The following is a 12117-nucleotide window of genomic DNA, read 5'->3' as shown; positions in this document are numbered from 1 at the left end:
TGAAGTAAGTTAAAGACAAAGGGGGAAAGGGGAACAAGGAGAGAGACACTTGTGCCAGATTCCTATACAACCATTACATGCTATTTAGCAACAGAATGTGCTATGTAGTAAATTATACATAACTGTCCCTTCCCAGACTCACTTACTATTAAGCAGCCCCTGTCAACTGGGAAGTAGTAGCCTGATATCAGCATCATGGATTGGGCACACAGAGGATTGGGCAACCTGGAAGGCGCTGAACAGGCTACACTCAGGCACCATGAAATATAGAGCTAACCTTAAGAAATGGGGCTACAAAGTGGAGTCCACGACATTTGAGTGTGGAGAAGAGTAAACCAAGACCACCTACTACAATGCAATCTGACCCCTGCCACATGCACAATGGAGGACCGTCTTACAGCAACACCAGAGGACCTCCAAGTGGCCATCTTCTGGTCAAAGAACATTTAGCATAATGCCAAGTTGTTAACTTTGTTTGTTTTTTTAAAAAATACATTATAACTATATCCTCAATTCGCTTCTGACACGATAAATAATCAGCATAATCACTATCACCCTGCTTCTCTCCCAAAGGAGACACAAAGTGGTTGCTTCCTGACTGCGACATTCCTATCCCTTCCCCCATGAGGAATCTCTAGCACAGCAGACAAAGCATCTCTGTCACAAATTCCCTTTGTACCAATTATCATTGTTTAGGGTTGGTGGGATCAGGCAGATGCTTCCCAATTGCCAGAGGAACAGACCCCTGTTGACTGCAGTATCTGCTTAGAGGTAAAGGGGTGTAAGAGACTATCATAGATCCTATGTAATCCCAAAATTTGAGGCTGCATAGGAATCATGAATATAAAGCAGTTGCAAATCTGTAACTCGAGGTTACATACTTGGAATTGCCCGTTAAGCTTCTGGCTGAACATTTTAAAAGTAGCTGAAAAAGTGGGACGACGGTGGATTAATCGGGACTGTTGCTGCCAAAATGGGGCAGTTGGAGGGTTTGGTATTTATGACCAATCCTTTTGTTCTCAGATAAGTAGGAGGGAGATACTATTACAGAAAGCTAACACATCCAACCCTGACATTCACAAAGGATTCTGTCAGCAGTACAAAAGTAAAGAGCATTAACAATATAGCACAGTTTTGTTTGGGTTATTTTCTTTCTATGTTGTATTATATCCTATAAGCATGTGATTACATTTTGTGTAACAAGTGAGGAATCATCTATAGGAATGGTCTTTAAAATTAAGACTGCTGTTAATCTTCATTCTGATACAATTCAGAACAGCAATTGTCACTTTATACTTGTGTATAACACACCATGACAGGTGAAAGACGGCAACTGAAGATGTCCAAGATAATGCAGTCTTCCCAGAAGAAGCAATCTCAAGGGGAATGCATGGCAGTCTTCCTCTTGATTTTGATTTATAAGTCACCTCCAGAAGTTGTCATTTCTGCAGACTCCTTTCTATAGCACACTCACTGAATGAATTGAATTAACATTAAGTGCTAACTTAGAACTCAGCAAATGATGAGACTAGTTATTGGATTCAGACTGTAGTGTGAAGACAGATGAGAAAAACTGCAAGAACAATTCATTGTAGACAAGATGTTTCTCCTACATTGATGACTTTTGCAAATAACAAATAGAGAAGGCCAAATATCTTAACAGCCCTGATGGAGGGAGAGCCCTGAAACTCTACATTTCTGGTTTAAGTAAAATTGACTTCCTTTACTTCTTTCGGTTAATCAAGGTCAATAAAGTACAAGCCTAAGGGGAGAGGTTTTTAACAGAGAGTATACACATCTATTGTTGAAGGCTTTCATGGCTAGAATCACTGGGTTGTTGTAAGTTTTTCGGGCTGTATGGCCATACAGCCCAAAAAACTTACAACCCAGTATATACATCTTTCAAGCCTTCAGCAGATGTGATCTCTTCAAGTTTGAATGTGAATAATAAGGAAGAGAAAGTCCAAAATCTGTATTGTAGTTACGCCTATTTTGACAATCAAAAAGGCACCCAAATAATGCACAAGCTATTAAGAGTTTCCTATGTTTTCATATTGGAGAGTTTATATTACATTTCAAGATGAAGTGTAGACAACATGACTTTTAGATCAGGACAGTTGACTCACTGAATCATTGAGGTTTTGCTCTATATTGGCTTTCCATTCAAAAATTGATTTGGTAGGTCTGTCCTAGGCAGGACTAACCAAAATTATTCAAGCCTAAGCCACCCTTTCCTTATTCTAATCTCTTTTTTCATGGTCAATTACAAGATTTTAAGAACTTGAAAACTTGAACACATCTAGTGGCTTTCTAACTAGTCTCATGAAGTTATTACTTGTATTACACTGTGAATTTTGGAATCTTAACACATGGAGCCTCTGCTATACAAAAATGTAGGCCTTTCACTACCATATTTAAAAAATAACAAACTCCAGCAAAAAAAAAATGAATCATGGTCTAAATATAGAAATTCAACTTTAAAAAATCTACTTGTCTTATATATAGTTTTTGAAAGTAAGTGCAAACTCTTATGATATTATAGGAAATAGGAGACATTAATTATAACTTTTCTACGCAAGACACAATGTGCGCTAGACTACCAAGTCATTGAGAGTAAGCATCTTAAAAGGCCCAGTGGTGAACAAACAGATTCATCATTTGGAAAGGACCAACATAGGGTTATTACTTTAAGCCTATTAAAGTACTATCACACATGTAGAGCTATACCTGCTGGACTTACCTGTCCACATTTGAATAGCTAAGGAATTGAGGGACATGTCTGTAGCATGCCCATCCTAATATTTTAAACTCTATTTGATCAGAGTTTAAATCAATGGGGTTACCTATTACAATGTCTTTTTTCAATATAACCAATACAAAAATATAAGAGAACAGAAGATTCCATTAAGGCAAACATGTCAAATGCAAGACCCGTGGGCCAAATTCATCCTGCAATATCATTTTACATTTCTCATGGGGATTTCAATGCCAGGGCAACATAGTTGCATTTATAGTCTTACAATTACAAATGGCTCTTTGAAGACAACCATAAAGCTGATGTGGCTCTCATTGAAAATGTTTGGCACTCCTGCTTTAAGGGAAGATAATTAATATTAAGTTGATAATGCCCGAGATACTCGTTTGCATTTATAAGTTCTCCTACAGATGTGCTTGGCCATTTTGCAACATGAACAATGCTAGCATGCAGTAGAAAGTTGTAGAAATGTAGATGTACCCTTTTTGCTGTTCATTTTCTTGTGCATTTGGCTGCACATTCAGTTGGATAACATTATCATTCAAGATAAGGAATACATAACCACAATCAATGAACGACTCTATAGGCAAAATAATTTATACTATGCAATCCCTATGTTGGATCTAGACCTATGTGTTCCAGAAATATGCAGCATTTGTAGGATACGCGTTTTTAAAATAATAATCTTTATTGAAAGTTTTTCATTAAAAACATTCAAAAAGAGAAAAAACTATGTGTGTGTGGGTAAGTATATAAAAGGTAGAAGAGAAAAATATAAGAGAAGAGAAAAAAGGAAAAAGGAAAAGACATAGAAAAAGGATTATAACAGAGAAAGATATAGAGAGAGAGAGGGAGAGAGAGAGAGAGAGGTGGAGGGAGGAGGAAAATATTTTTGACTATTAGGTATTTTCTTTGAGGTTTCCACCTTTTCCTTCCTTCCTGCTCTTTATTCTTTCTCCTTCTCTTCTTTCCCTTTTTTTCTGTCTTGATGTGTGTACTCTTCTTCCTCATATAAATATTTTCTTTTTATTTCATTTTAAGTATTCTGTAACTTGATTCCAGTCAGTTTCTTTCCTGGGACTACCCTTATTTTTGGAGATTTGATATGTAAGTTGTAGGGTGAACGGTACACATTTGTATGCCTTACATGAGCGTGCATCCCTTTTAGCTACAGTAAAAGTAGCTAAATCACATTGGCCATCTTTTGAGTCAGACCTTCACTTTTGTGGATCTGATTTATCATTGACTTGGTTAAAATGTTCTCTTTAGGATTCTCTAGGTCCAGAAGAATGATACAGTGGTCAAATTCTTTCTTTATAATAAAAATGTAACATGTTGCAATACATTCAGTATTTGTGAAGAATGTTCTCCTCTGCAGGAATTTTCATGCAATGAATTGAGAGTGGCCAAGCCAGCTCGTTCACTCATCCACTCAAAAGATTAATATGTCCCATGCAGTGTCCTAAAATTTGGGTTTGAATCAATACATATAGGATTGTGCTGGGTTTGGGACTTTGCGGAATCAACTATTGTTAGTTCTTTCAAAATGTTGGTGCTTAATATTGAACAGCTTCTTTTAACCTATGCCACCAACCCAAGACAGAGCAGATATGCACTCTCTGTTCTACAGATTTGCTCAAAATCTTGACTAGTATTTTATTGACTCTTGTATGTTTACTTACAATAGGGTAAGATCATATAGCTGAGAAACAACATTGTGTATTATACACTACAGAAATCGATGTTTCTATGACAACTATTAGAATATATGTGCAGGAAAGATATCCACCTTGCCTCAAACCTTCATTTGCAGTTGGGTGCTATAAAAGTGTAAGCTCAAAAATACAAGAAAAACTACAATGTGAAAATCCCAGCCTTTAGGTAGATAAATGAAACCAGCACATGTTTGAGTACTATGCAGGGCTTTATAACCTAACATATGGTAGAAAATTTAGTATTTCCTTGAAATTTCCAAAGGAAAAGAAAAGTCATGACAGACATTACTACCTGGCAGATGGAAAGGGAACAGTAGGTTAAGTTACAAGAAGTTAACCAAATGGCTTCATATACAGAAAATGAAGAAGGGAAGCTCTGCTTGGTGCCTTGTGTTCTCATAAAGACTTAAATGTTCCTAAATTTAAATGCCAAGAACTAAACACAGCACTTTCCTTCCAGATCAAAACACACATTTTGGAGAAGTCAGTGAAAGTTTCCTTAAACGTCATCCCTGCAAAAGAGCTAAGGAACATTTTCTAGTGAAAACATGTTTATTTTATATTTTTACAGTAATGACCCCTGTGGCTGGGCACTTGAGAAATCCCGTTTTATATGAGTCAACAACACCTGGTATTTCTAAAATCTGCAACTTTACTTAGTGTTTTTTTTTTTGCCAATGTTCTTAAGAAGGATACTGTAAACGGTGCAGTGTATTAAAAGGTTGTGATATTTGAAATTGTATGAGTGCATATTTGCAGAATATAACATATTTGGACTTTTAAAATGATGTCGTCAATCAATATATATGTGTAAACATTTTTAAATGTAACGAGATTGTGTCTATTGGCTACAACTCTTTTTTCATGTCAGGAAATTTTATAGGAACCACGAGATAATAATGATGATGACAACGATGTAATATTTCTTTATATTTTATTTATTTATTTATTTACAGTATTTATATACCTCCATTCTCGCCCCTGGGGGGACTCAAAGTGGTTATATATCTTGCTTTATCTCTCTAAAAAGAGACCCAAGGCAGTCAACGCTAAAAGCAATACAATATAAAATGGCCTAAGCCTAGAACTTTTCCAGAGACCACCACATTGTGTAGCCTTCCATTCCCTGCCTGTGTAGAAAATTGATTACATAAATCCATGTAATCTCTAGGTTTTCTGGTGCGAATCTATGGCATGTTCCCAGCCCAAGTATAATCAAAATATAAGGTTTGCTATCAGGTATCCACCAGGGGTCTTGGAATGTATTCCCATGGATACAGGGTTGTACTGTATGTCAGTATTATTAATTCCTCTGCATTTGTTGGCTAAGCATTTGTGGATTTGATTATACACTGATTTCTGTACTTGCTGCTGCCTCTGCCTCTGCTGTCTTACATGCAACCAAAACTAAACATAAAATCTTGCTGGAAGGCTTAAAACTCCTAGATAAGTGTTCTTTCAGGTAAAAAAAATTAAATAGCAGACCTATATTTGCGATTTTCCACTTTTGCAGGAATCCTGAACTGCTAGCCCTTCACAAATGTGGAAGTAGTTTCTTAAAATCAAAACATGCCTCAACTGTGCTTTGCAAAGTAATTCGCTTTCCAGCAGGTCTAAAACAACACACTATTGGAGATAGAGCACACTGTTCATTTTGATACCAAATACTATCCTATATTTTACAGATGAAAACTGAGACATGTGTGGCTAAACAACATCAGAGTGTGGTCAAGATGGCAAAGTAATTGTTGAGAAATTAGCGAAAAAAGGGGAATGATAGAGGGTCACTCTGAGAAGTTAGAGGATTTTGTGCAAGCATTAATCTCTTATCTCTTAAAGACTTACTATTTGACTTATGGTATATTGTTTTAAAATGTGTGGTTCTATCATATATCCCAAATAAAAGCTTTTGGACTAAGGACCTCATCACAAAGGCTATCATGGTGAATCCATGGGGTCTCAGTGGAGGGCGTGGAGAACCCGTAGCTCCATGCCCACATTGCCTGACTTACTCGTTCCCATTTGCTTCCATATGTTGACCCCTATCCCATGGGGGGAAACATCACCACCCAGCTTCCCCTCATTGTTCTGAAAGCAAAACAGGAAGCTCCCGCTTGCTCTCATCTTTTGGCACAGAGCTGGCTGGAAGTCCCTGTCAGTTGCATAACGGGCTCCATGTCGAAAGTGGAAAGCAAATGGCATATGACTGGCAAATCAGCCCGTCTGGTGAGGTCAAAATGCAACTATCACCTATATTTCCCTTAAATATTGCTAACACAGTATAGTGGTTTGAAAATTAGATTACAACTCGGGAAACCTGGATCTGAATTTCTGCTTCACCACAGGAACCCATGGGGTGACCTAAGGAAGGTCAGACTCTCTCAGCCTCAGAAAGAAGCAAAAGCCCCCCATAAATCTTTACCCTGAAGACGCTGTGATGTGTTTGCCTTACAGTCACTATTAGTTGGAAGTGTCTTGAAAGAACATAATAACAACAACAAGGGGGTATATTTAAAGAGTTTTGCAGTCTTTCTCCTATCCTACCTCATATCTGAGACTGGAATGAAGTTCTGCAAATGAATATATTTGTTCCCATTTGCTTCCATAGCAACAGAATAAACACACAATTATGGCTTCATTGGAAAATCAAATTGAAACAAGGCTGTCAAGGAAAAATCATTTATTGAAAGAGTGCTTTTTAAAAATGGAGTCATTACTAAGAATAACTATGTGCTTTATAGGATGCTCTTACTTTGTCTCCCTTTGGGTTTAAAAAAATACGGTAATAACTGTGAAATATCAAGAGTATTTGCAATAATCAAAAGTTACCCCCTGCCTCTTTCGCCCTCTGTGGTAGGCTTGAATTTACAGGCATGATGAAAACACAGGTCCAAAACATGCCAGACTTGAGTTAAGGATAAGCCAATGTGACATAAGATTCTATCACATTAATCATGTCTAGCCATTCATATGAATGCACAAGGACAGAAAGACTGGTGCATAATCTTCATGAAAATTCTTTGCATGTATGGTCTCATCATACGTTAAACACGATGGATTAAAACAGTTTCTAAATATATGTGCTCAGAAGCATTTAGCTGATTAGAAATCTTTCCTTATCCAGATCTCATAGTAGTGTGGAAGCTTCTTAGCTTCTACTAAATAATTAATTACACCAATTTCATACCACCTGAAATGCTATGGTATAATCCTTTAGATTCAGCGAATTTATAGCGTGCTGCAGAACTTTGAATTCTATGCCCATCTACTCCCTTGAATTACAAAGGCCAAGGAAACCTAAGTACTGCCTACTCACAGAATTAAACTGATTCATTCCTCAGTCCCTCTTGAATTCTAAGTATCCCACCTTAGAATTGAATTCTAAGTATCCCCCTTAGAATTGAACAATTGTAACTGAAATAGTCCGACCTGGAATGCCGAAAATATGCTAACTGTTAAGAGAACTCTTGTCTATTCTTCTGACATATTGTACCACAGCTTGTATCTCACAAAACTACGGAGGAAGCCATGATAGTTAAGGTAGTAAAGGAATTTATTCAATGCTTAGACCATAGGTCTTTCACATACAAGGCAAGGCAAATAAATAAATACATGAACACCAGATTATTAAATACAATATAAAATACACAATAAAATCCTATAAGTCATTAAAATGCTACATATATCGATGGCAAGATGTACCTTTAAAATACTACATAATGTATAGACTCACACCTGCGTAATTAAAAACCAAGTAAAAGCAAATAGATAACAGCATTATTAAAACTACATAAACAGCCACTGTTGGTTAAAAGCATCCCCAGCACAGTCAACTGCAATATCAGAGATTAGTTTTGCCCGGATTTTCTGTGCTGCCAGGGCAAAAAGAGACACCTTGTGAGTAACCACGGGGTTAGTGTCAGCCAAGAGATAGAAAATCTTTTCGGACACATTGTTGGTCTGAAGGAGGTGAAGAGTAGACCCCAGGATTTTGTTTCTTGGTTCAGTATACAGAGGACAGAGAAGCAAATAGTGAGGCAGATCCTCAATTTCTGGGGCCCCGCAAACACATAAACAAAGAGCCAGACAGGTGCCCATGTCTCTGCCATCAATCACTGCTGTGGGCATACTTTGAAAACGAAGGGCTGTGAAGGCTTGCCTAAGTTTTGGAAATGTGAGCTGTCAGGTAGATAGCCCTATCATGGTCAAGTTTGTACAGTCTAAACCATTGGGAGAATTTGGAGTTATTAATAGCCTGCCTATCATGGTGGAGACAATGATTAAAATATATTCACGGATGTTCTACCTTGAATTCAAGATAGAGGGCTTATCAGACAGAGTGGGGTGAAATTCCAGCAGCTTCTAGTATTTAGTATTCCAGACTTTGCATTTTGCTAGCTGTTCAAAACATCCCTTGGGGAGAACCCTAACTGAGGAGTCTTTTACATTTCTCCAATAATTAAATAGGGTGAAATGAACACATGATCTAATGGAGGGGAGACCAACCTCCACCCGGACCAAGGCTGCTGGGGTGAACGGTGGGAGTCTCAGTAGTTTCTTAAGAAATGTATTCTGGAGAGTCTCCAGTTTTGCTGTCTGAGACTCATCCCATCCCCAGACAGCAGCACCATACAAAATCTGGGCTATAACTTTAGTCTGAAATATTTTAAGGGCTGGAACAACTAGTTGACCCCCTGCAGTGTTGTAGAATCTGAGTATTGCTCCAACAGATTTCAAAGCCACTGCTTGAGTGTGTTCTATATGGGGTTTCCAGGATAGTTTTTCTGTGAAATGGATTCCAAGGTACTTAAATTCTTGACATTGTTCTATTTGGTGACCCCTAATGGACCATCTGTGTTGAGAATGTCTTCTTCCAAGCACCATTACCTTTGTTTTATTATAGTTGATGTTCAGTTTTTCTTTAGAACATGCACCAAGCTTAGAAAGCAGTCTTCTCAGGCCAATTTGGGTAAGTGAAATTAGAACCATGTCTTCTGCATATAATAGAATGGAGATTTTCTTGGATCCTACTGCAGGTGGAAAAAATTCTGGCCCCGAGAGTGCAGGTATTATATCATTCAAGTAAAGATTAAAGAGTATTGGTACCAGTAGACACCCTTGTTTTACTCCTTTATTCGTATGCATGGGGGTCAGTCAATGAGCCAGAAATACCAACTCTTATTCTAGCTGTGGTGTTAGAATAAAGTGCCTTGATTAGAAACAGCAGACGCTTATCCATATTGGTGCTGGCCAGCTTATGCCACAACAGGTTTCTATTGATGGAATCAAAAGCTGCTGCTAAGTCGACAAAGGCAACAAATAGGTGTTTGGTAGGTCCAGCAATTGCTTGTTGGGCTAAGAAATACAAGGACAGACACTCTATCCTTTTCTGAAACCAGCCTGTTCTGGGTGAATGATTTGGTTATTGAATTCCCAGGCCTCTATTTTTTTAAAACAGGTGTTTACTATATAACTTAGAGTCAATATCTAAGAGACTAATAGGGCGATAGTTGTTGGGATCTTGTTTATCACCCTTCTTGTAAATGGGGACAACTATGCTCTGTTTCCAGCCCTCTGGGATTATGCCTGTGTTACTGATTTGTGAGAACACTTTGGCTAATATTGGAGCCCACCACTCTGAAAAATGTTTAAATATTTCTGGGGGCATCATATTTCCCCCCGGAGCCTTACTCAGAGTGAGGGCTGCAGTCAATTTCTTCACCTCAGAAGATGACACAGGGGACCAGTAAGGCAAACATGTGGTATTGGGAACACTGGTAGGATGATCTTCTGAAGAGGTAGCTCCGTAGAGCTTACTAAAATGATCAAACCATTGTTGTGTTGAAATATGCCCAAGGACTACTGGCCTGACCGTATCCATTCCAGTTGAGATAATATCCCAGAACTGCTTCTCATTTTTTTCTGACACAGCTAATGCTAATTGGTTCCACTGAGCTCTAACATGTGTATCTTTTTTCTGCTTTAAGAGTGCTTTATACGAAGCCCTCATCTGACTTGCAGTGACAGTACTATCCTTGTTTCTAAGTGTATGCTTGGAATACTCCATTAAAGCTTGCCTGGTGCTTTTGCATTCAGAATAAAACCATCTGTTAGTTCCCACTTTGTTGGGGTTTAGTTGTTTGCTACAGACCAGTTTGGGTCTGAGATTTTGAATGATGGATTGATAGGCATTTAAAATGTCTGTATTAGAGTCTATGATGTATTGTTAGTACAATCTATAGGGGTTGCTCTCGAATATGTGTGGAGTTGCCTAGGTTGACTGACCACCTTAGTCTCCATTCTCCAACATGGATTCCATTTAGATTTTGTGAATTTTGAGAGGATTGTGTTGGAGGTGATGTTTCAAAATTAAATAAGAGTGACAGAGGAAAATGATCACTCTCGACCCTATTATTAATTGCAAATCTTTGGATATCAGTTAGCAGGTTGGCAGAAACTGCCATATAATCAATAGTACTAGCTCCCCTATTGGTAACATAAGTATAGGCACCTTGTGTTATGTCATACTGGGTCCCACTGAGGCAGTGCAATTGATGCAAGGAGAGCACCTCTAAGAAACTCAGACTGGCCTGGTTTCTGATTGTGTCTTGAGAGACACTGTCAGCAGATGTAACATGGCCATCTTGTCTGAAGTTAGTGCCTTCCACAGGTTTAACACCCATCCCAATTCTAGCATTAAAATCTCCATACAAGAGGAGCTTTGTGGAGGGGTATTGGCATTCCAAACAGGTGAAGGTTTCAGATTGTCTTAACCAGACATTATTAGGGTCTTAATTTTTTTTTATAATCTAGGTGGAAAATATACATTTATACAGATTACATAACCAAAATACATGCTCTTAATGAGGAGGACCTGTATATTTTGTGGGATTGAGCTATCCAAAGGTTGAATGTCCACATGCAGATCTACTGAAATGAATATGGTAAGGCCCTCGCTACCACGGCCTTTTGAGCTTGTTTTCACTGCTGGAACTGCATATGCTCTAAAACCAAGAAGGGAAGGGAGATTAGTTTCAATGGCCCATGTCTCTTGCAAACAAATAATTTTGAATTGTTGCAGATAAATTGCAAAATCTGCATCATGAAATTTATTTGCCAATCCCATTATATTCCAAGATAGCAGGTGTAATTGTCACGCTGGTGTCAGTAGATCTGAATCATTACCAATATCCAGAAGTTCAGTCTGAGCAGAGGCTTTTTGATTGGGTAGCAAATTGTGCATTGGAGGTATCTGATTTTCCCTCCTAGGCTTAAGGAGGTGTATTGGACTTATAGTTGTGATGTCGTCCTCGTACATCACAAGTAGCGTGTCAACAGAGCCCCCAGCCAAATCCCACATAGCATGAGGTGGCTCAGCAGAGGGAACTAAGTCCATTAATGGTTCAGCCTGGTCTCTAATAGTAGACATCATGTTCTTTAGGTGGTCCAATCTACAAGCAATGACTTGTTCGTTGCGGGTTGGCTTACTTAAATCTTGGAACACCCTCATTGGTGTTATTTGGAAACTGGACAGAAAGAGCATAATCTTCATCAGCATGCTGGGAATTGTCATGATTCAGACGTCCATTAAAAGCATATAACAGGATCTAGAAAATTCCTAAGGACGACATAATTTTGGGGAATTGT

The 12117-nt window shown here is 38.3% G+C and overlaps 1 protein-coding gene across 3 annotated transcripts in view; it reads right to left on the bottom strand.

Moving 5' to 3' along the window:
• Nucleotides 1-12117, bottom strand: part of CTTNBP2 (cortactin binding protein 2) — a 139002-nt gene that overhangs the window by 84849 nt on the left and 42036 nt on the right. The gene's annotated exons all lie outside the window — the stretch shown is intronic.

The sequence above is a fragment of the Anolis sagrei genome, chromosome 5, assembly GCF_037176765.1.
Source record: "Anolis sagrei isolate rAnoSag1 chromosome 5, rAnoSag1.mat, whole genome shotgun sequence".
Lineage (NCBI taxonomy): Eukaryota > Metazoa > Chordata > Lepidosauria > Squamata > Dactyloidae > Anolis > Anolis sagrei.
Note: the sequence above shows the minus strand (reverse complement) of the source record. Positions and strands in the feature narration are given on the sequence as shown.